The sequence below is a fragment of the Choristoneura fumiferana genome, chromosome 20, assembly GCF_025370935.1.
Source record: "Choristoneura fumiferana chromosome 20, NRCan_CFum_1, whole genome shotgun sequence".
NCBI classification, from domain to species: Eukaryota; Metazoa; Arthropoda; class Insecta; order Lepidoptera; family Tortricidae; genus Choristoneura; species Choristoneura fumiferana.
In genome coordinates this window covers 15,376,005-15,397,113 of record NC_133491.1, presented here as the reverse complement: position 1 = coordinate 15,397,113, position 21,109 = coordinate 15,376,005, and the positions used below count along the sequence as shown (strand labels likewise).

General features: G+C 37.6%; 1 protein-coding gene across 1 annotated transcript in view; it reads left to right on the top strand.

The window, feature by feature from the left end:
* Positions 1 to 21,109, top strand: part of LOC141439446 (uncharacterized) — a 95,970-nt gene that overhangs the window by 22,558 nt on the left and 52,303 nt on the right. The window contains exon 3 of the mRNA XM_074103732.1: positions 5,887 to 5,930. The gene's annotated coding sequence lies outside the window, so the exon portion shown is untranslated. The remainder of the gene's footprint in view (positions 1 to 5,886; positions 5,931 to 21,109) is intronic.

Sequence of the window (21,109 nt, the reverse complement as noted above, 5' to 3'; positions counted from 1 at the left end):
GTTGACCTATCGCCTCTCAAGCAGAGGGGGTGGGGTTCAAACCCGGCTCGTACCTCTGAGTTTTTTTCGAAATTCATGTGCGAATTACATTTGAAATTTACCACGAGCTATGCGGTGAAGGAACACATCGTGAGGAACCTGCACAAACCTGCGAAGCAATTCAATGGTGTGTGTGAAGTTCCAATCCGCACTGGGCCGCGTTGGAACTATGCCCAAGCCCTCTTTTCTGAGGAGGCCTGTGCCAGCAGTGGGACGTATATAGGCTGGTGATGATGATGATGAATCATAAAATTGATAATAATGTACACGGCGGTTTTGTGCCAAGCCTTAACATTTTTTTTTTTATAAAAAAATATAAATCTTTGAAAAGGAAAAGTCTTTCTGTAAAGTTAGCGAAAATGAGTTACGATGATATTCCTTGCAGGTGTCGCATTGTGTACGGCTGAACAAACTGATTCATGTGCCTACCAGAGTGGAACCTTTTATTAATCAGTCTCACTATGATTTCGTATCTATTGGTTCACGAAAAACATTCCTAACCACTAGAGGTGCGCGTCTGGGAAACGCAGCGTAAAGATGGCCGCATATAATTTCGCAAACTTTATAATAACTAGCGTGTTTTTGTCGCGTGAAACCTGTGATAGTTGAGCAATGTACCGCAAAAGTTAATGGGCTTAAAAACTATGTGTGAATAAGTTTCTTTAAGAGGATATTGCATTAATATAATGATTAAGTGTTGTTATGTAAATATCGGCTTTTATTTTATGCAAGTTAGCTTCTGCGGTACAATGAAAAGTTATCATTATTATTACTATATTATTTATGTGGGAGATCGCTCGACATGGGAATTTTTTCCGATATGTGTTAAAAACTTTAGCTTTTTTGTATTCTCGTGGTTTTATTGTCTAACACGGGATCCTTTCGACTGCCATAATTTTATAAGTCATATGTAATGTTCGTCATAATTTATTGTTAGTCATAATGTAATGTTCGTCATAATTTATTGTTAGTCATAATGTAATGTTCGTCATAACATACATTTTTTATAAATTTTTAAACGGTCATCCTGTAGAACTCTATAGGTTAGGTTAGGTTTGTTTTATAACAATTCTGAAAATAAATGGTTTCAGAGACAAAAACCCGACTGCCAAAACTAAAAGGAAGAAAATGATTCTAGTGGCTAGAACTCTGTTAAGTAGCTAATTTAAAGTTCAACAGTCGGGACCCCTTTAAATCGTGACGCTCAAACACTCTCTTCTCTTTTTTTAATTTAATGTTTTATTTTACACTTTTTTGATATTTATGTGAAATGGTAGATTAAATATTATAGCCATTATATATTAGAATGGATATTAGCTTTCATTTGATACCCATATTGTTACAATACAAAATATATTATTTCATTCCTCCGCCATATTTTTTTTCGCAGATATTGTAATATTATATAGCCTATGTCACTCCGACAGTTATGACGAATCCAATGATACCTTAGGCTGCAGCGAGGACCAAAGAAATGGACATACATACCCACATACATACATTTGCTCGAAAAACATAACCCTCCTTCGGGCAGTCGGGTAAAAAAAGAGTTATGTCAAACATTACATTATGACTAACATTACATTATGACTAACAAATTTACGACCAGTTGAAATAGACCCGTCTAACACACTTCAAATCACAATCCGTGATTCCGACAAGCTTCCTGTTTGCGAGACATTTACTCATACAACATTAAACACAGTCACATTTCATGTCTCCACCTACAAATGTCAGAAGCCCATGGTTCTCCCACAAAGCGGCGACCATGACTTTTTTAACATTCGACTGACTATAGGTACTAGTACTTTGAATAGCTCATACCTTATAACCGAAGAGCTTCGCATAGGACATTATCAATAGTGATTTAAGGTTAAATTTTGCTTGCTATCGATTGTGAGATACGAGTTTTTCGAAGCAATGACTGTATGCCAGTACTATCCCATCGCATGCACATGTCATCGTAAAAATGACGGGGATTATAATACAAACGTCGGAGTTGTTTTGTTCAAAATTTTTATTGAACCGGATTTGTTGATAAAAATATTGGAAAATACGGTCCAGCGCGAGTTAAGCTCACACACGAAGGGTTCTGTGTCATCATAAAATATGTAGCGCTACATTTTTGGGATCCCGTATTTAAAAATGTAGAAAGTTTAAATCTTAATTATATAATCTTCTTGGTCACGTGTCCATAATGATGCAAGCATTTTACTTGGTCACTAATGTCTTTCGCTAACACTGACATAGTTATAGTAACAAAAAGATAAGGGTACTCGATATGTTCGATAGAGAGAGCAAGAAAAAAAAACAAGTTACTTCGTCCAACGCTTTGAGCTAACCGGTGGTAAACTAGTCATACCTGCCGATACTTTTGTTTCCTTTTAACTTATAACTTCTTCTTCTTGCGGTGCCTCTCCACTACTGGAGGTTGGCTATCAGCTCCGCTTATCTCTCGTTATCTCTCACCCCAAGAAACTCGGTACAAAGTCATTTTTACAAAACAAAATTTAAGGATTTGCTTCACATTTTGCACATTTTGACAAGCACTGCCCAAAACTAATACAATAACTAGGAAACTCGTTTGGCACTTTATTACTAACGCAATAATGGAAAACCGAACAGTGGCTGCGAATTGCCAAGTTATAGCCCTTTGTGTGTTTGCTTTTATGTCTGTGTCACAAATTGCCTAATCGAAAGTTGTGAATGGTTTGGACCGTTTCTCAATCTTTAAACTGATGTGACCCCTTCAAAAGTAAAGGCTACCCTTTGCAAGCCCTTTATAATGTTGTTCAATTTTCAATTTTTTTTGTTTCATTTTTGTTTCATAGTCTTTTCCCGCAGCTTCGCTCACGTGAGCTTAAAATTAAAATACCGGAATTTTGTTATATCCTCAGGAATTACTAAAAATTACATTATGTTTCTCGTTTACGACCTGTGCGTCATGTTTCTAAACTTAGCGATTGTATTATCGCCACTCCGTCCACATAGAATTCGTTTATCGCTATTCCGCGGGAACTATGCAATTTTCCGGGATAAAAACTACCCTTTATCCTTCTCCAGAACTCAAACTATCTGTATACCGAATTCCATCTAAATCGTTTCAGCGGGTTAGACGTAAAGAGGTAATAAACACACAGACTTACAAACTTTCGCAGTAAACTAATCCCACTATTATTAAAATTTTAGTGGGATTAGTTTACTCGCGTGATTCTATCCCGTGGGAATATAATATTTTTTTTTTTTTTTATTCGATTGGATGGCAAACGAGCCAGTGTCCTGATGGTAAGAGATCACTACCGCCCATAGACACCTGCAACACCAGGGGGATTGCAGATGCGTTGCCAACCTAGAGGCCTAAGATGGGATACCTCAAGTGCCAGTAATTTCACCGGCTATCTTACTCTCCACGCCGAAACACAACAGTGCAAGCACTGCTGCTTCACGGCAGGATTAACGAGCAAGATGGTGGTAGCAATCCAGACGGACCTTGCACAAGGTCCTACCACCTGCAAAATAATATAATATAATATTATAATATATTCCCACGGGATAGAATAATATTATTATGTCATTATTTCTGCTTGTATTTAAATCGTCTTCTAGTCTTGCGTTTAGTATTTGCATTTGTCATAAATATAATATATTCCCACGGGATAGAATAATATTATTATGTCATTATTTCTGCTTGTATTTGAATCGTCTTCTAGTCTTGCGTTTAGTATTTGCATTTGTCATAAAACTCGAAATGGTTTTCACTACAGTTATATTAAGCCACTCTAAAGTATTATTGTATGGTGCATTGTCGCGACTTTCTTCATGCGCACGCGATGTTTTCACCCTCGACACCGTTGCATTACAGATAATACTCAGGTAATAAATCATCATAATCATCATCACCAGTTGTGTAGGACGTCCATTTAAATTTAAGCAAGTCCCGATTGTGGTATTAATTATAAAAAAAGTTGTACAAACTGATAGTTAGATAGTAGCGGACGTAAGTTGAGCTCGCATCAATATGTTTAAGCATGTCAAAAAAGTTCAACTTAGTTTGCATGTTATAATTGGTGGAGGTAGCAGGGACCATCGGCTCTCCGATTTTGTGGTGGTCAGGCACCATGAACTTGGGAGACAGCTAGCCTACTCTCAATGAATAAATATCCACGAGGTTATAGAACGCAAGAAATGCCACCTGTCTACGCTCAGGGCATCTAGCACGGACGGCTTCATCGACCACCCCACGTCATGTTCAGAAAATGAAAAAAAAGATAAACCGGCCAAGAGCGTGTCGGACACGCCCGAAATAGGCTTCCGTAGCCATTACGAGAAAGTTAAGTAATATTTTTCTAAGGATTTCGTATTTTGTCGGCATATTTTATATAATAATATATATCCTTGCACAGCTTTCTAGCATTGATAGTCCCTGAGCAAAGCCGCGGACGGACAAACAGACAGACAAACATGGCAAAACTATAAAGGTTCCGTTTTTGCCATTTTGGCTCCGGAACCCTAAAAAAAGAAAGAAAGACAGAAATGAAGAAAAATATTCGTGACAACGTTGTACAAAAAATACACATAACACGAAATGGTCCCAAACCTGCAAACGGTCCTGTGAACGGCACTGGGCTAGCACTACGAAGTTCCGTATGTTGCCGTCCCGCTGACGCTAATGTCATTTAATACGCGAGTGAAAGGGACAGTGCGCTACGAACTTCGATTTTCGAGTTTTGTAGCCCCTCTGATCTATTGGGACCATCAGGCCATACGTCATTATACAACTGCAACGTCTATTCAAACCTCTGGATGCAATTTCACTGCAGTATATTACGTTCGGATCGTACGTTTCAAAGGTGCCATGACATCTCAGTTTATCTTGGCACGCCATCTTTATCGTGACGGGGACACATTTCTCCGAACAATACATTAGTGTCAGCGTGTCGACACTAGACCTTTGATACACTAGTTAGGGCCCCGAGAGATGCCTGTCTGTCGCAATAGGAAATGCAAAAGGTCGAGAAGATGCAAGCCGAATTTATTGGGAATTACAAAATATGGTGTCACGATATTGGCCAATGTTACAGGAGAGTGAGTGTAATTTTTTTGACACAACCGATATCTCCAAACGCGTTAGAACTAGTGTCAAATTGTTACTCTGTTTTCTGTACGGCTTATTATATTGTGGTTTTCAATGAAGTCTGTATCTGGGCGACCGAGCTCCACTCGGGCTAAAACTCGGTACCAAGCGTTTTCCCAGAGATAAAACCAAGCTAGATCGATTTTTGATACCCGAAAACTCCTATATCATCAAAATCAAAATCGTTGGAACCGTTTCCGAGATTCTAATTATATATACACAAGAATTGCTCGTTTGAAGGTATTAGATAAGAAAATGTCTCTGTTTTTTGATCGAATTTCTGATCGCAAGTCGCAGGCAGCGGTTATAATTTTGGGATTTTGTTCAGATCCCTGTGGATAAAAAGTAGCCTATGGGTTATTCCAGACGTCCCGCTATCTAAATACCAAATTTAATTAAGCACATCTAGCCGTTTTAGCGCGAAGAAGTTAACAAATATACCTACACACACACACACATACACACACACACACACACACACACACACACATACTCACAAAAACTATCGCATTGACAATATTAGTAGGATACTAAAAACTGGCACTTGAGGTATCCCATCTTAGGCCTCTAGGTTGGCAACGCATCTGCAATCCCCCTGGTGTTGCCTGGTAGTCCAGCTCTTACCATCAGGAGACCCACTTGCTCGTTTGCCATCCAGTCGAATAAAAAAATACCGTTTTTCTTTTTTAATTAAAAGTATTTTTCTGTTACAGTTTTGTCTTCAGTGCCTGAAAAGCGGTCAATAAAGAGCTCTTGGGTAAGCGACATGAACTTAAAATCGACGTAATAAAGATAGTAATTAACCAAGCAAGTCTAATGACTAATGACTTAATCCAGCATTAAGCTCTAACTAGATTATAATTGGTCCTACGTAACAGCTTTAACTGGAGTGATCTAATTATGGAATTTGGTATGGCGTATAAATAGACAATTTTAAGGGGTAGCGCGAGACCGAGAGCCCGCTTGTACCAAATGGAATTTCTAACAGTGCAGAAGCACTCACCTGGTTAGGGCTCCGGCCGATGATGATGAGCGCGGCGGTCTTGCGATGCGGTTGCAACGAATCTTCAGTATTATTTCGGCGATGCGGTTAAATACGAGACGTGAGCGAATAAAACGTGTGGGTGACACTCTTTCCCAGCCCGGATAACAACGACATGGAAATACCGGCCCTGTTTTTTGTGTACACGCCCATAAAAACTGACAGGAGCTTCTATGGGCGTGTACACGAAAAACAGGGTCGGTATTTCCATCCCGGTATTATCCGGGCCGGGAAAGAGTTGCACCCAAACGCGTTTCCTGAATCGACAAGGCTGACAAAACAGTTTTTTTTTCTTGTGCCAGAGAGCACTCCTGCACTGTATACGGCGTAAAAAGGTTTTAGAACAGAACTTTCTGACTATTACAAGACCAGAGGCTGTATTGTTTTATTCGCCATATCTTTCTACTGTCATTAAATATCGCGTGGCAGAAAGAAACGGTGAAAACGATTGTGATTAATCTGAGTACCTGGAAGTTGGTCAAATTTAACTTGCAAGATTTGATTACAGACAGACAACGTGACAGGTGAAACTAAATAAAAGCTTGTAAAAATCTTCTACAGTAAACAGCACAAAGTAATTCTAGTCTTTATAGTATAAAAAAGTATTTTAACACGAGTTTCTAAACTGACAGTATGTACTAACACTGTCATTTAATCTTAGTCAATCCATTCTAGAAATCTGCGAAAGTCAGCTTGCAATATTAGTTAGAAAACAATACAAAACAAGTTAAATAAAAGCTTGTAAACAGAGAACATTGACAGCACCTAATTTCCTGATCTTGTACAACACGTCGGTTGCACCAAAAACCATTGTGTACATGCCGGAATCATAATCCGATCACAAAACAATTCTAATTACCCCCTCCCTTCTCCCCCCTTTATCTAGTGGAGCATCTCGTGCGGAATCGTTACGAGCTACTTACACAACCGAGCATCATTAACAGTTTATTTACATAATGGTGGGATGGGCTTAAAAGGCGTTTTTTTTTCTTTACTTAGCTTGTAGTGTGTCCCGCTGCTGGGTAAAGCCTTCCCTTTTTTAGGGTTCCGTACCGTACCCAAAGGGTAAAAACGGGACCCTATTACGAAGACTCCGCTGTCCGTCCGTCCGTCCGTCTGTCACCAGGCTGTATCTCATGAACCGTGTTAGTTAGACAGCTAAAATTTTGACAGATTATGTATTTCTGTTGCCGCTATAACAACAAATACTAAAAACAGAATAAAATAAATGTTTAAGGGAGCTCTCATGCAACAAACGTGATTCTTGTGGTTTTTTGCTCGATATTTAATAACAGCAACAGGTAGACGCTTGAAATATTCATAGAAGATTTAGTCGTATATTTACTTTAAAAATAAATAATTCAATTAAAATAAAATAAATATTTAAGGCGGGCTTTTTTTTGCTAATGTCTTATTCTGTATAGATAATGGTACGGAACCCTTCGTACGCGAGTCCGACTCGCAATTGGTTGGTTTTTCTACAACCCCTCCCTACTTTTGGCCGAATCTTGCCAATGGGGCCAGAAACTGCCCAAATCGTCCCACCATCGCTCGCACCTCTGAGTTTTTCGAAATGCAATGTGCTAATTTTTTTTTTTCAGAATTAAATGATCTTGGGTCCTCCTTATTCAAAATCACAAGCACTATTTATTTTGACGAAGAAAAAAAGGTCTCAATTTTCCATAAAAATGTTGTGTCCATTTCGTAATAAACTGTATGAAAAAAAAGTCATAAAGCTGATAAAAAAATTAGCGATACTTTTTTTCTTCGTCCAAATCAATAGTGCTTGTGATTCTGGATCTAAGGAGAACCCAGAATTAGCTAATTCAAAAAAAAAATTAGCTCCATTTAAAGTAAAAATATTGATTGGTTTTTTGGAGTCTTTTTGTATTTTTTATTTCAACTCCAAATTTGTTACTTTTACGGGTATCCCGTGAAACCATATCGAAAATACAAAATTTGTATACAAAAAGATACAAAAATACTCCAAAAAACCAATCATAATTTGATTGCTTAGTAGCGACATCTCTTGTCTGGGTGAGCGGTTGGTTCCGAAAGAGTGTGACGTCTCTCGATGAGAGCGGAACATAGATGTCGCTAGTGCTGCTGCATAAGTAGCGTAGTAGAAATAAGCAACCTGAGATATGTATGCATAGGAAAAATTCGTGTCTAGATTCCTGTCCAGCGGTGGTGTAGGGGTTATAGCACGCAGCACGGATTGCTGAGGACCTGGGTTCGATTCCCAGCGCTGGTCTCTTTTTCTGGTTTTTCTGTGCATCCGTGTCTCAGTTTGTATTTTCGATAAAAATATTGAAATAGATCAACAACCAATATATCTTTAAATATCAACCAGTACATTTCTAGACTAGACTAACCTAATACTTAACTCAAATATCAAATCATTAAGCTACAAAACTAGAGCAATAGCGACTTGCAAAATATTTTAATGCATTTTATAGAGGCGAGCACCCTGAGATTTAAATCGGTGATGTGCAGGTTTCGTCACAATATGATAGCGTATAAGGTTGTCTGATTGGCTCTGGATTGAAGGCTATATTCGTTTTATTCTAAATAGAAGTTACAGCTGTGTAACAGTTTTAGTGAAAAAATGGGTTTTGTACGAAAATGTTATTTTTTTTATTCGACTGGATGGAAAACGAGTTAGTGGGTCTCCTGATGGTAAGAGATAATCACTGCCCATAAAAATCTGCAACACCAGGGGTATTGCAGATGCGTTGCCAACCTAGAGGCCTAAGATGGGATTTCACCGGCTGCCTTACTCTCCACGCCGAAACACAACAGTGCAAGCACTGCTGCTTCACGGCAGGATTAGCGAGCAAGATGGTGGTAGCAATCCGGGCGGACCTTGCACAAGGTCCTACCACCTCCAAAATGTAAACTATTTATAGGCCTTTTAGTCAATTTAATTGTAAACGAGTGTTATTTTACAAAAAGTACCTATAGGCGAGTCCCATAATACTCCCTAAAAAAAAGCCGTAGTAACCTAGTGGTATGACCTATTATGGCCTCTCAAGCAGAGGATCGTGGGTTCAAGCCCCGGCTTGCACCTCTTGATTTTTGAAATTCATGAAAAGAAAATATCGGCAGGAAACTCGAACAAACTTGCGAAGCAATTCAATAGTGTGTGCAAAGTGCTGCGTGGGAACTACGACTTAAAACCCGTTTATTCTGAGGGGAAGCCTGTACCCAGACATGTATGATAAGATTATTTTGACCTAGTTAACAACAACATACGTGTCACATAGTTATGTTCTCCTGGATCTGAACACTTGAGGATTGACTGGGCATGCCACTATACTTTGTTATTTTAGCATTAGAAAAATGATAAACAATCTTGACGAGTCTTTTCATTGAAAAACGTTTTAAAAAAAAGAATAACTATTACTTATGATACTGTTTGAAAAGTAAATGATCATATTGTCCTTGCTAATGATACCATAAAATAAATAAATAAATATCATCGGGACAATACCTTACCATTTGACGTCCTTGCAAAATAATAAATAAATAAATAAATATCACGGGACAATTCACACCAATTGACCTAGTCCCAAAGTAAGCTTAGCAAAGCTTGTGTTATGGGTACTAAGCAACGGATAAATATAATTATACAGATACTTAATACATATTAAACACCAAGACCCGAGAACAAACACGCGTATGTTTCATACAAATATCTGCCCCGACACGGGAATCGAACCTGGGACCTCAAGCTTCGTAGTCAGGTTCTCTAACCACTAGGCCATCTGGTCGTCTAAAATTGTTATATATTTGCTGTGCCTTTTTCTTTAAGTGTTTTTCAATAAAAAGATACGTCAAAATCGTTTACCTTTTTTCTAATGCTACTAAAACGAAGTATAGGCAACCATTGCTTTTTAAACCAGCCTGTCTAGTAAAAATCCATGTACCTACCTCTCCATATATAGGAAAAGGTACATTCAAATATACAATAACACGTTTTTAAACCCTTCATTATTCTTTAACGATAATGATCAAACATAATGGACGTTAAGACAATGGTGCGGCAATCCGTGTGTGTGTATGTATGTACTCCCTAACTGTTAAACTGAGCCGAAAGCAAAAAGTTCAAGGGCATAACGACTGAGAGAGCCATGTGTAGAGTAGAGATAGCAAAAAATATCCAAGAACAAATTGTCTATTTAGAAATCAATTTAAAATATTCACAATGAAAAATTACATGGTACAATTAATATCATAATTATGCATACTCGCACTCTTTATTTGACGACCGGATAGACACGTGGCTTGAGGACTTGACTATGAAGCTTGAGGTCCCGGGTTCGATTCTCGGTTGGAACAGATATTTGTATGAATAATACGAATGTTTGTTCTCGAGTCTTCGACGTTAAATATGTATTTAAGTATGTATTTATTTATGAACTAGCTTTTGCCCGTGGTTTCGCCTGACTAGAATTCGGTTATCACGCGCTGTTCCCTCGGGACCTGTGCATTTTTCCGGGATAAAAAGTAGCCTATGTCACTCTCTGGCCCAAAAACTATCTCTATGAAAATATAATAATCTATATAAAAATCACGTTTCGACCTGAAAATCGGACAAACATACAAACACACGCACTCTCGCATTTATAATATTATTATAGATAAGGTGTGCTTAAATCCGTTGCCGTACCTACCCATAATTCAAGCTATCTATCCCATGATATCTCTATTTATTTATTCACCACGGCAAAACACAGTGAAGAAAAAAAATACATAAAAATATCATAATGTAAGCCCTTCAAAAGTTAAGGAAAACAAAAACCTTTCAGAGTAAACTGTTCGGATACTCATCGAATGTGCATACGCATCTTGAATTTCTAGTAAACCTGATATTTTTTATATTTACTTTAAGATCAAGTGTCAGCTAGTTTTAAAGTTCAACCAATTTTTTGATTTAAATTGGTTTATAAAACAGCTTTTTTTTCAAATTTAATTTTTTTGCTTTGAATAATGTCCATAATTGTTAATAATAGCTTATTCTGTGCACATTACAGTTAAATGAATATAAATAAATCAAACAAGAATAATCAAAGTGGAATCTACATTAAATCAAATCAAATAAATAAAATATAAATTAAAAAAGCGAGTGCTAAAAAGTGTCGCACGGCGTGACGTCACGCGGAATTTAATATTAATAATAATAATAGTCATTTATTTCAAACGAAACACAAAATCATCCATAATAGTGTTAGTATTTAAAAGAACAATAAGAAAAACAATACCTACTTACTTAATTAAAAAAATATTAAATTAAATAAGCTATATACTATATTATATACTTGCCCAATATTTTCTGGTTAACTAACTGACGAACTCATTAGACGTAGGGCACCAGCCTATTGTCCTGTATTACGCATTATAGACTAGACATAATGTACTATTTCGCCTCACTTAATCTGCTGACAGTCTACCGAAAGGCCATCTTCCCATGTGGTGACGTAACGCATTACGCGCGATCTAGTTAACTGACCTTTGTTTTGTACATTTGTAACTAATTCTTACTAAGATGGACACTCATATGCACACTAAAGAAATATTTGGAGCACATTAAGGCTGCGTTTCGACTTGAGATGAGCGAGGGTGTGTTACGTGGCGTGTGTTTCGACTTGAGATGAGCGAGGGTGTGTTACGTGGCGTGTGTTTCGACTTGAGATGAGCGAGGGTGTGTTACGTGGCGTGTGTTTTTCGTGACGCTTAATTAACCTGTCCACAACGCAGATCTAGTGGAAACAGCTTAGCGGAGCGAGGATAGATAAATGAAACGTTTCTATTGGTTCATGACAATAATATTCCTCGCAACGCACCCTCGCACATGTTTAGTGGAAACACGGCCTAGCCTAGGCAGACTAAAGTGGGCTGTTTCTCGGAGAGCTCTTTCTATTTTATGTAATGACATTTGTGATGCCGTCTCAGTTTAAATATACAAAGACGGCAACAATAGTAGATTGTACAACAAGAGCGTAAAACGAGCCATTGCCAGTGGATAGACACGTCGAGGGGAAAATGGGTTTGATGCTCGAATTTTACACTCTGCTTTTCACTTCGATTGCGAGGAAATGAAATAGCAACAGTGGAAACAATTGTTGACTTTTTATGCACTTTTTATTTTTCATGCATTATTATGTAGTTATATATTTTTTAGTTTTATTGATTTATTTTGATTGATTGGATAGATTTTTAGTTTTATATAAATTAAAAATTACAAAAAAATATGAAGAAACTTTTTTGTTTGTGGCTGTTTGCACCTGATTACCTTGGTCTTAGACGAAGAGTTTACTTTATGCACTAGAGCATAAAAAGTCATTTTATGTCGCCTAGATACAGCATAAACACGAACTTTATGAGCATGAGAAGTGAAAAAGAACTTATTAAATAGTAGTAAAAGCAACGGCCAGCAAACCTTTGTTTTTTATTAACCCTCTCAATGAAGTAAGTTTGTTGTATGGTTACCCAAACAATAGGGTCGCCCTATCTGGGGTTAATCTATCAATGCGGTAACCGTATAAGGTTAAATTAAGATTAATCTACTTGCAATACCCGTACGCTCTACAGGTACCTACTTAACTTTAACTATTTACTCTATTCTATATGATAAATTGGGTAATTTCTTCGCATATTGTCTAAGTAAATGACCCAGATTTTCGAGAGGTTAAAAGAAACAAAAAAGCCCTTGTAACCTGGCAGTTTGACTGCTCAAGTAGATCGTAAGTTCAAGCCCGGGCTCGCCTCTCTGAGTTTTTCAAAATTCGTTCCAAATTACATTTGAAATTCACCACGAGCTACTGTGAAGGAAAACATCACGAACAGCTAAACAAACCAGCAAAGCAAATTTAATGGCGTGTGAAGCTCATAATCCGCATTGGGTCTGCGTGAGAACTACAGCCAGAGTGCAGGCTATATGCCCAGCAATGATGATGTGATGACATTATAAGCGGATCGAGTTTTACCTTCCGGCCAATCTGTCCAAAACAACACCAAGAATGTCATTGACGTGTGAAATGGAAAGTGCATCGGCCGCGGCCGGTCCGATCCGAATGTCAAGGTCACCGTAAATGTTAATAGTGATGTGGGAACAGTGATTCCGTGATGATCTGTGACGTGAGTCATATGGGACTTGGTTGTAAAGTAGTGTGTGTAGTGTGTAGTGGCTGGCAATGCATCCGTGATCAATTCGTAACGAATCTTTTGTAAAAAAATATTTTGGTTAGACATTAGTTTTTTTTTTATTCGACTGGATGGCAAACGAGCAAGTGGGTCTTGATGGTAAGAGATCACCACCGCCCACACCAAACCATTCCATCCCATTCCATTCCATTCCATCAGTGAACCAAAATCGGTTCACTGATGTCTAACCAAAACATTTTTTACAAATGATTCGTTACAGGTTGATTACTCGTGCATTGCCAGCTCTCATTACTTCGACAATCACGCAAAGCCCCATATGACTCACGTCACAGATTATCAATGAATCACTGTTCCCACGGTTCACTAATGTCTTACCAGATTTTTTTAAAATGGTTCGTCTCGCAAATGTTTTATTTGGTCAAGTATTGAGGACTTTTATAAAACTAAACTAACCTAACATGTAGAGTTCCACACAATGGTCTTCAAGTACTCGTAAATCTATATAAATAAAAATGAATCGTAAAATGTGTTGCTAAGCGCAAAACTCGGGAACGACTGGTCCGATGTCGCTAATTATTTTTTGTTGTGTTCATTACTGTCAGGTGAAGGTTTTTATGGAAGAAAATACGAAAAAAAAACAACGGGAGCGAAGCCGCGGCAATAGCTAGTCCTGAATAATTAGCAGTCTCGGAATAAAATTCATTTGGCCAAATGAAAGATTAGTAAACGAATCATTTGTAAAACTTCGGCGAAATGAATAAATACCCCAACCGCTTTGTCGTATTGTTACTCGTTCCTTAGCATAAAGACTAGGTATTAGTATAGAGTATCGAAGTGCTGCCAAAAGCTCTGTAGCTTACAGCAAAACTTATGTCTCTTTTGTTTCCGCCATATGAACACGAAGTGAAATTATAACACAAGCGATTACGTGAAATGTTCTCAGACATTGCAGGCGTCATCTTTAAAAGTCTAGAACACAGATCGATGTTAAACTAGATTACGCAAGAATGGCAAAAACCCGAACCGAGTCGATTTTTTAATGTCATTGGCTTTTTTTGTCGTTAATATCTGTATTATCTCTGTCACTTGTATTTAAACTATTCAGATTTGTAGATATCATTTTATTTTGTTTTCATCTCTCCTGTTCGGAAAGTTTAATTTTCATGGGTAGATAGCCGGGTGGAAAATTGCGTTTTCATCTCTAGGGTGGAAAGTAAGTTTTGTATATATAAGCTCCTTGGTCGTGACCAACTCGATTTTTTTTATAGTCGGCCGTGGCAAGTGGCCAGGTCAGAAAAGGTACCGTTGGAGGTTGGATATAAGTAAATTCAATTTATTATTATTCCATTTTTTTTGTAGTGTTTTACTTTCCTCATAGTCGAAATGAAAAGTAGAGTGTCTAACTCGGGTGAAATTACCCATTTCCCCTCGAACCTCATATCTCAAGTGAAATGGGTCACTTTCCACCCTTGGTTATCAATCTACTATTTTACTTAATGCTATCATCAGCAACATTCGAGGCGAACCGGTATAGGCAAACTCAAAGGTGACCAAAATCAAATAAAGTTATAGGTAATCAACTTCAATAAAAGGAAGGTGATTCTCGATTCGGTTGCATTTTTTTGTGCGTTGCGTCTCACTCCTTCATTTACTGTTACTAGTGGTTCTATTTCTTAAGAAAAAAAAGTGAAAAAAGTGATCCTTCATAGATGATCCCAAGGGTTCTTTTTTTTCCTTTTGAGGTACGAAACCCAAAAATGACTTTCGTTTTATTAATTTTGTTTTAAGTTACATTATGATTACTGAGTTGTGTATTATTGAGATAGAATGAAAGCAATTCCATTGGATATCATAAGAAAATTTTCAAATATCATCATCATCATCATCAGCCGGAAGACGTCCACTGCTGAACAAAGGCCTCCCCTTTAGAACGCCACAATAATTTAATAAAATCAAACTACAAGCTAACTTTTAAGTTAAATCATAGCAAATCAAATTATTATTATTTTTATTCGATTGGATGGCAAACGAGCATGGGTCTCCTGATGGTAAGAGATCACCACCGCCCATAAACATCTGCAACACCAGGAGTATTGCGGATGCGTTGCCAACCTAGAGGCCTAAGATGGGATACCTCACGTGCCAGTAATTTCACCGGCTGTCTTACTCTCCACGCCGAAACAAAACAGTGCAAGCACTGCTGCTTCACAGCAGGATTAGCGAGCAAGATGCTGGTAGCAATCCGGGCGGACCTTGCACAAGGTCCTACCACCTGCAAAATTAAACAATACATTATACAAACATTGAAATAAAACCTATATTATTGTCACGGGCTTCTAAATTAGGATCATTAATTTTATGAATTTTGATACAGACTCCGTAGGAGACGGTAGGTTGACTCGAGTCGAGTCATCCGCCGAAGCACAGATCCGTGGTCTAGACTGCATCTAGCTTACGCAACAAACACAAAACATTCCTAATAAAGTCAACAACTATTTATTTTGTCTGTTCGTCCGCACCGACCAAATTTGGAGCGAAAGTGTAAATATTTTGATATTGTTCTTTCGATTGCAGTATTACGATTCGATATTTGTAATCGATACGTTTATAGGTTTCCGATTATTGTAGTCGTTGGTTTGTATTACGTGTCGGAGAAAGTAATATGGTGTAGGTATTGTAAGCTACCGTTCTTGGCGACCGATTTTCATAAGCCTTCATTTAATTATATCGAATGGGGAATATGAAACCAATTTTTTTTACCCCCCGACGCAAAAAGAAGGTTGTTATATGTGTGTCTGTGTGTCTGTATGTCTGTGTGTGTAAGTCTGTCTGTGGCACCGTAGCTCTTAAACGGGTGGACCGATTTGAATGCGGTTTTTTTAATAAAAATCGGGTTTTCTAGCAATGGTTCTTAAAATTCAAATTCAAATTCAAATGATTTATTCAGTAAATAGGCCGCAATGGGCACTTTTTACACGTCATTTTTTTAAACTACCAGCGCTTTCGGAAAGACCATCATTGCCAAGATGAATGCGCCGCAAGAAACTTGGCAGAAAGTCATTTTTTCATAAAAATATATTACAAATAAAATTAAAAACTATATTATACAATTAAAGAAAAAATACAAAAAATAATAATAAAGAATACAGGGATGTATGGGGTCCTTAGTTACAATACTAAACAACTATATCTAAACTATATCTACGTTCAGTGGAAGTGTAGAATGCTTCCACCGTCATAAATTTTAAAATAATAATAACAATAATTGGTTCTGAAATATACATTCAGGTCAAGTAACCATTAAGCTTTGGATTTCGAAGGCAAGTTCACGTCTGCCGCCCCCAAAGTTTAGCTCACACGCACTCATGTCATGCTCTGAAAGCAGAGCGGTACCGAGGGCATGGTATTGCTTCGTTCCATAAGCTCTATAGGATCGTCTTGGGAACTTCGACGTCGCGAGCCTGTGACTAGATTTAAACTAAAACTATAAAAGTTTAAAATCCATAAGCTTAACAATATACAGCCTTAAACATAACAAGGGGATGTATAAAGTCCCTGAGTTAATAATAAAATTATTATACAGCAAGGGATGTCTAAAGTCCCTATGTTAATAATAAATTCCTAATCTAAATAATTCAGAGATGTATATAGTCTCTAAATGTCAAAGTAAACTATTAAATTAATTAAATTATACAATCTTCAGAGGTGTAAAAAGCCTCCAAGGTCAAAAACTAATAATAATTATTAAAATAAAGAAATGGAGATGTATAAGGTCTCCAAATGTCAAACCAATAAATATTATAAATTAAATTCTGCAACGCGGACAACGGCAACAGAACCAGAAACTAGACACGAAATGCGCCGGGATACTGCCAAGTCACACTTCACAACACTATACAATACAAATACACCGACATAAACACACACACACACACACACACACACACACACAAACACGAGTACATCACATCAACATTCAACATCCAAGTTTTCATCGGCTTTCAGTTTTGGCCATGTCGCATCATCACATAAGTACTTAGATATGTTTTATAAAATCGGTTCAGACGTTTTTGTGATATTGAACTTTGAAGTAACAAAGTCGGGTTTTTCCAACTTTTTGTTGGTTAGGTTATTCTTAAATAATTTAATGTGAAACAAACTGGGACATAATAATAATAAATTTGTGTATTTCAGGTAAGCATTATAGTAGTTATTTGAAAACTCACCTAAATAACTTTGTTTTCACGTATCGAAAATACAAACGGAGACATGGATGCACAGAAAAACCAGAAAAAGAGACCAGCGCTGGTAATCGAACCCAGGTCCTCAGCAATCCGTGCTGCGTGCTATAACCCCTACACCACCGCTGGACAGGAATCTAGACACAAATTTTTCCTATGCATACATATTATCTCAGGTTGCTTATTTCTACTACGCTACTTATGCAGCAGCACTAGCGACATATATGTTCTGCTCTCATCGAGAGACGTCACACTCTTTCGGAACCAACCGCTCACCCAGACAAGAGATGTCGCTGCTAAGCAATCAAATTATGATTGGTTTTTTGGAGTCTTTTTGTATTTTTTATTTCAACTCCAAATATATATTTTTTATTTCAAATCCATGTCTCAGTTTGTATTTTCGATGTGGTTCCACGGGATACCCGTAAAAGTAACAAATTTGGAGTTGAAATAAAAAATACAAAAAGACTCCAAAAAACCAATCATAATTTGTTTTCACGTATTCACGCCATTCTCAAATAGTATACATATTTATACATCATTATCAACCGAAAATTAAATAGGAACGTGTGAATTCCAAAATAATCTAAATAATGACCTTTGTCAAGCCTTGACACGAGGCTTTTTATCAATGGACGTTTTGCAATTGGCCTCTGCGTTTGCGCATTCGCGTGTGATTTAATGATTAGGAATAATGACAGTATTGATGGTGATACTTTTGCGGTCAAGTATACAGCTTTAAGTGATGATTTTTGTGGGCGGTCTGTGTTCTTCAAATGAAAAAAACGTCAATAGTTCTTTTGAAAAAAAAATGTTACCTCAAATCAACGTGTCAATAAAATTAATCTTTAAAATAATGATAAAGTTCATGAAGAAAAATCATCGATTTTAAGGTATGTCTTATGTCTTTTTTAAAGTAGCGACGATTTGATAAAGACGTGATGGCCTCCTCGCAGAGTGAAAGGGCTTGGGCCGCAGTTCCCGCGCGGGTCCATTGCGGTCGCCAACTTCACGCACACTATTGAATTGTTTCGCGGGTTTATGCAGGTCCTCACGATGTTTTCCCTCACCATAAAGCTCGTAGTAAATTACAAAAAACTCAGAGATGCTAGCCGGGGTTCGAACTTATGATCCTCTGCTTGACTGGCCATAGGTCGACCCAACATCGACCGGATTTTGACGACCGCATAGCCAAGTGGTTAGAGAACCTGACTATGAAGCTTAAGGTCCTGGGCTCGATCCCCGTCGGGGCAGATATTTATTTGTATGAATAATACGAATGTTTGTACTTGGGTCTTGGACGTCTAATGTATTGGAGTACCTACCTATGCATTTAAATAAACACACACAAGTCACAAGTATATACATCTACACAAGTTTATTTATCCGTTGCCTAGTACCCTTAGTATAAGCTTTTCTTAGTTTGGGACTAGGTCAATTGGTGTCAATTGTCCCATGATATTTATTTATTTATTTATTAACAGTCAATGCCAATATAATATAGCTCAATATAAAGCCTCAGGCTGTTAAATTTCTCATCCAAAAAAGTGATAATTGTAAAACTCTGTATCATTTGTGGTATAGAGGCCAGCAATCCACATATCTCCAATCTTCTGTTTTGGGAACTATGTCACATGCCGTTTAATAATTTCCCCGCATTAATACGTTATATAACCGGTTATGGCGTGTGAGCCATTGTTGCACCTAAATGAGCTCGCGAGATTGCGCGAGGCTCTGTGAGATCATCCAATAATCTTAGTTATGCGATAATTTGCTTTTGTTAATTTCCAATCCGTCGGTGACATGTTATTAGGAGCCAGAAAATAGGCGTTTTTTTACAAACTCATTTCTTTTTGTTATTTGTTGCCTCAACAACAATCCATACTATAATACTATAATATTATAAATGCGAAAGTAACTCTGTCTGTCTGTCTGTATTGCCTTGACTTAGAGGTTTGATTTTTTCACAGCTTTCGGGACTATTGACCTGAGTTTAGGGTTTTAATTTCAACTAGATACCTATATACTCCGCGCGTTTACGAGATAAAGGGTCTTGACAGACAGACGGATGGACAGACAGACAGCAAAGTAATCCTATAAGGGTTCCCTTTTTTCCCTTTTGAGGTACGGAACCCAAAAAAACATGACCTATTTACTTGAAAATATGGGGATGAAAGTTCGTAAGGAATTCCAAACAAATTTACTATCAGTATATTTATCAGAAATATGTGTAGCTATGCTTAGTAAAAATGCCGTCTTAATTATAATCCTACCCTCCTAACTTACAATAAAGGACGTAAGATATCAAGAGTTCAGTATGAAAAATTAGTCCTTTTGTGTTGGCAGGGTACACGTCGTATTGCTAAAATGTGGCTACCCGCAAAATATTTATGTTTTACCAAAGAACATCGGATGGATGGAAGAACAAAAAAAAATAGTTTATGTCTATAGCAATGTATTAAAATAGGTTATTTTCGGTAAACCGTATAGTAGTTTCTATGTACTGTTATTGGCAGAATAGGTATCCTAAATAAATTAAATACTTCCCAAAGATACTATTCCACGCGAACGAAGTCGCGGGCAAAAACTAGTAAATAATAAAATAAAGATAATTTATTTTCAGACTTCTCAGATATTTACATAGATTGTTAGTTACAAAGCACTTATAAAACTACATTAGTTTGCTAATAAATATTAAAAGGTTTTGAACACGAAACTTCCGTGTGACTCATTCATATTAAATGATAATGTCCCGAATAACTCACGTCTTAAATCGAGTTGAGCTCGACGTATTTCGGGCTGATGAGCCCTTCTTCTTAGGGGCAACCGCGACTTGGCAGCTGCTGCAACACGCGTACAGTCACCTGCATTAATATCTGCCACAGTGGATCGTGCAAAAATATCTGGCACGTCCTACCGGTCTTAGAAATAGAGTCGTATCAGATATTTATGCACGCTTGTTGTGTCAGATATTGTTTTTTTGCGTTGGCGCGTAGTGCGCGTGTTGCAGCAGCCGCCGAATTGCGTTGCTCCTAAGAAGAAGGGCTACGGATTAGCCCGAAAAATGTCGAGATAAACTCGATTTAAGACGTGAGTTGTCCGGGACAATGTAATTTATAAAAAGGTCACCTAAACCACTAATTACGAGTATTTCCTAAAAACATGAAGGTCGGTGTATCGGCGGAGGATATCAGAATCCCACCTCTCTTCTATCATTCTCAGGATGTTGTTTGGGCTGCCCCTTATCTGCATCACCGCGGATGCCGTCTTCTTCCGTACTGTGACGTCTAGACGCTAGACAAACAAAAAACTTTCAAAATAGTCAACTATATTGCGTTGTACGCTATCTAATGACCAGGATGTTACCAACTATAGCCACAAATGGAAATGCCAGATCCCATTATATTGTTAGATCTAAACAGATAGTGTTTATTGCGAACGTGAAACCAAGATGAAAATGTCAAAACGTTCGCGCTTTAGACATTT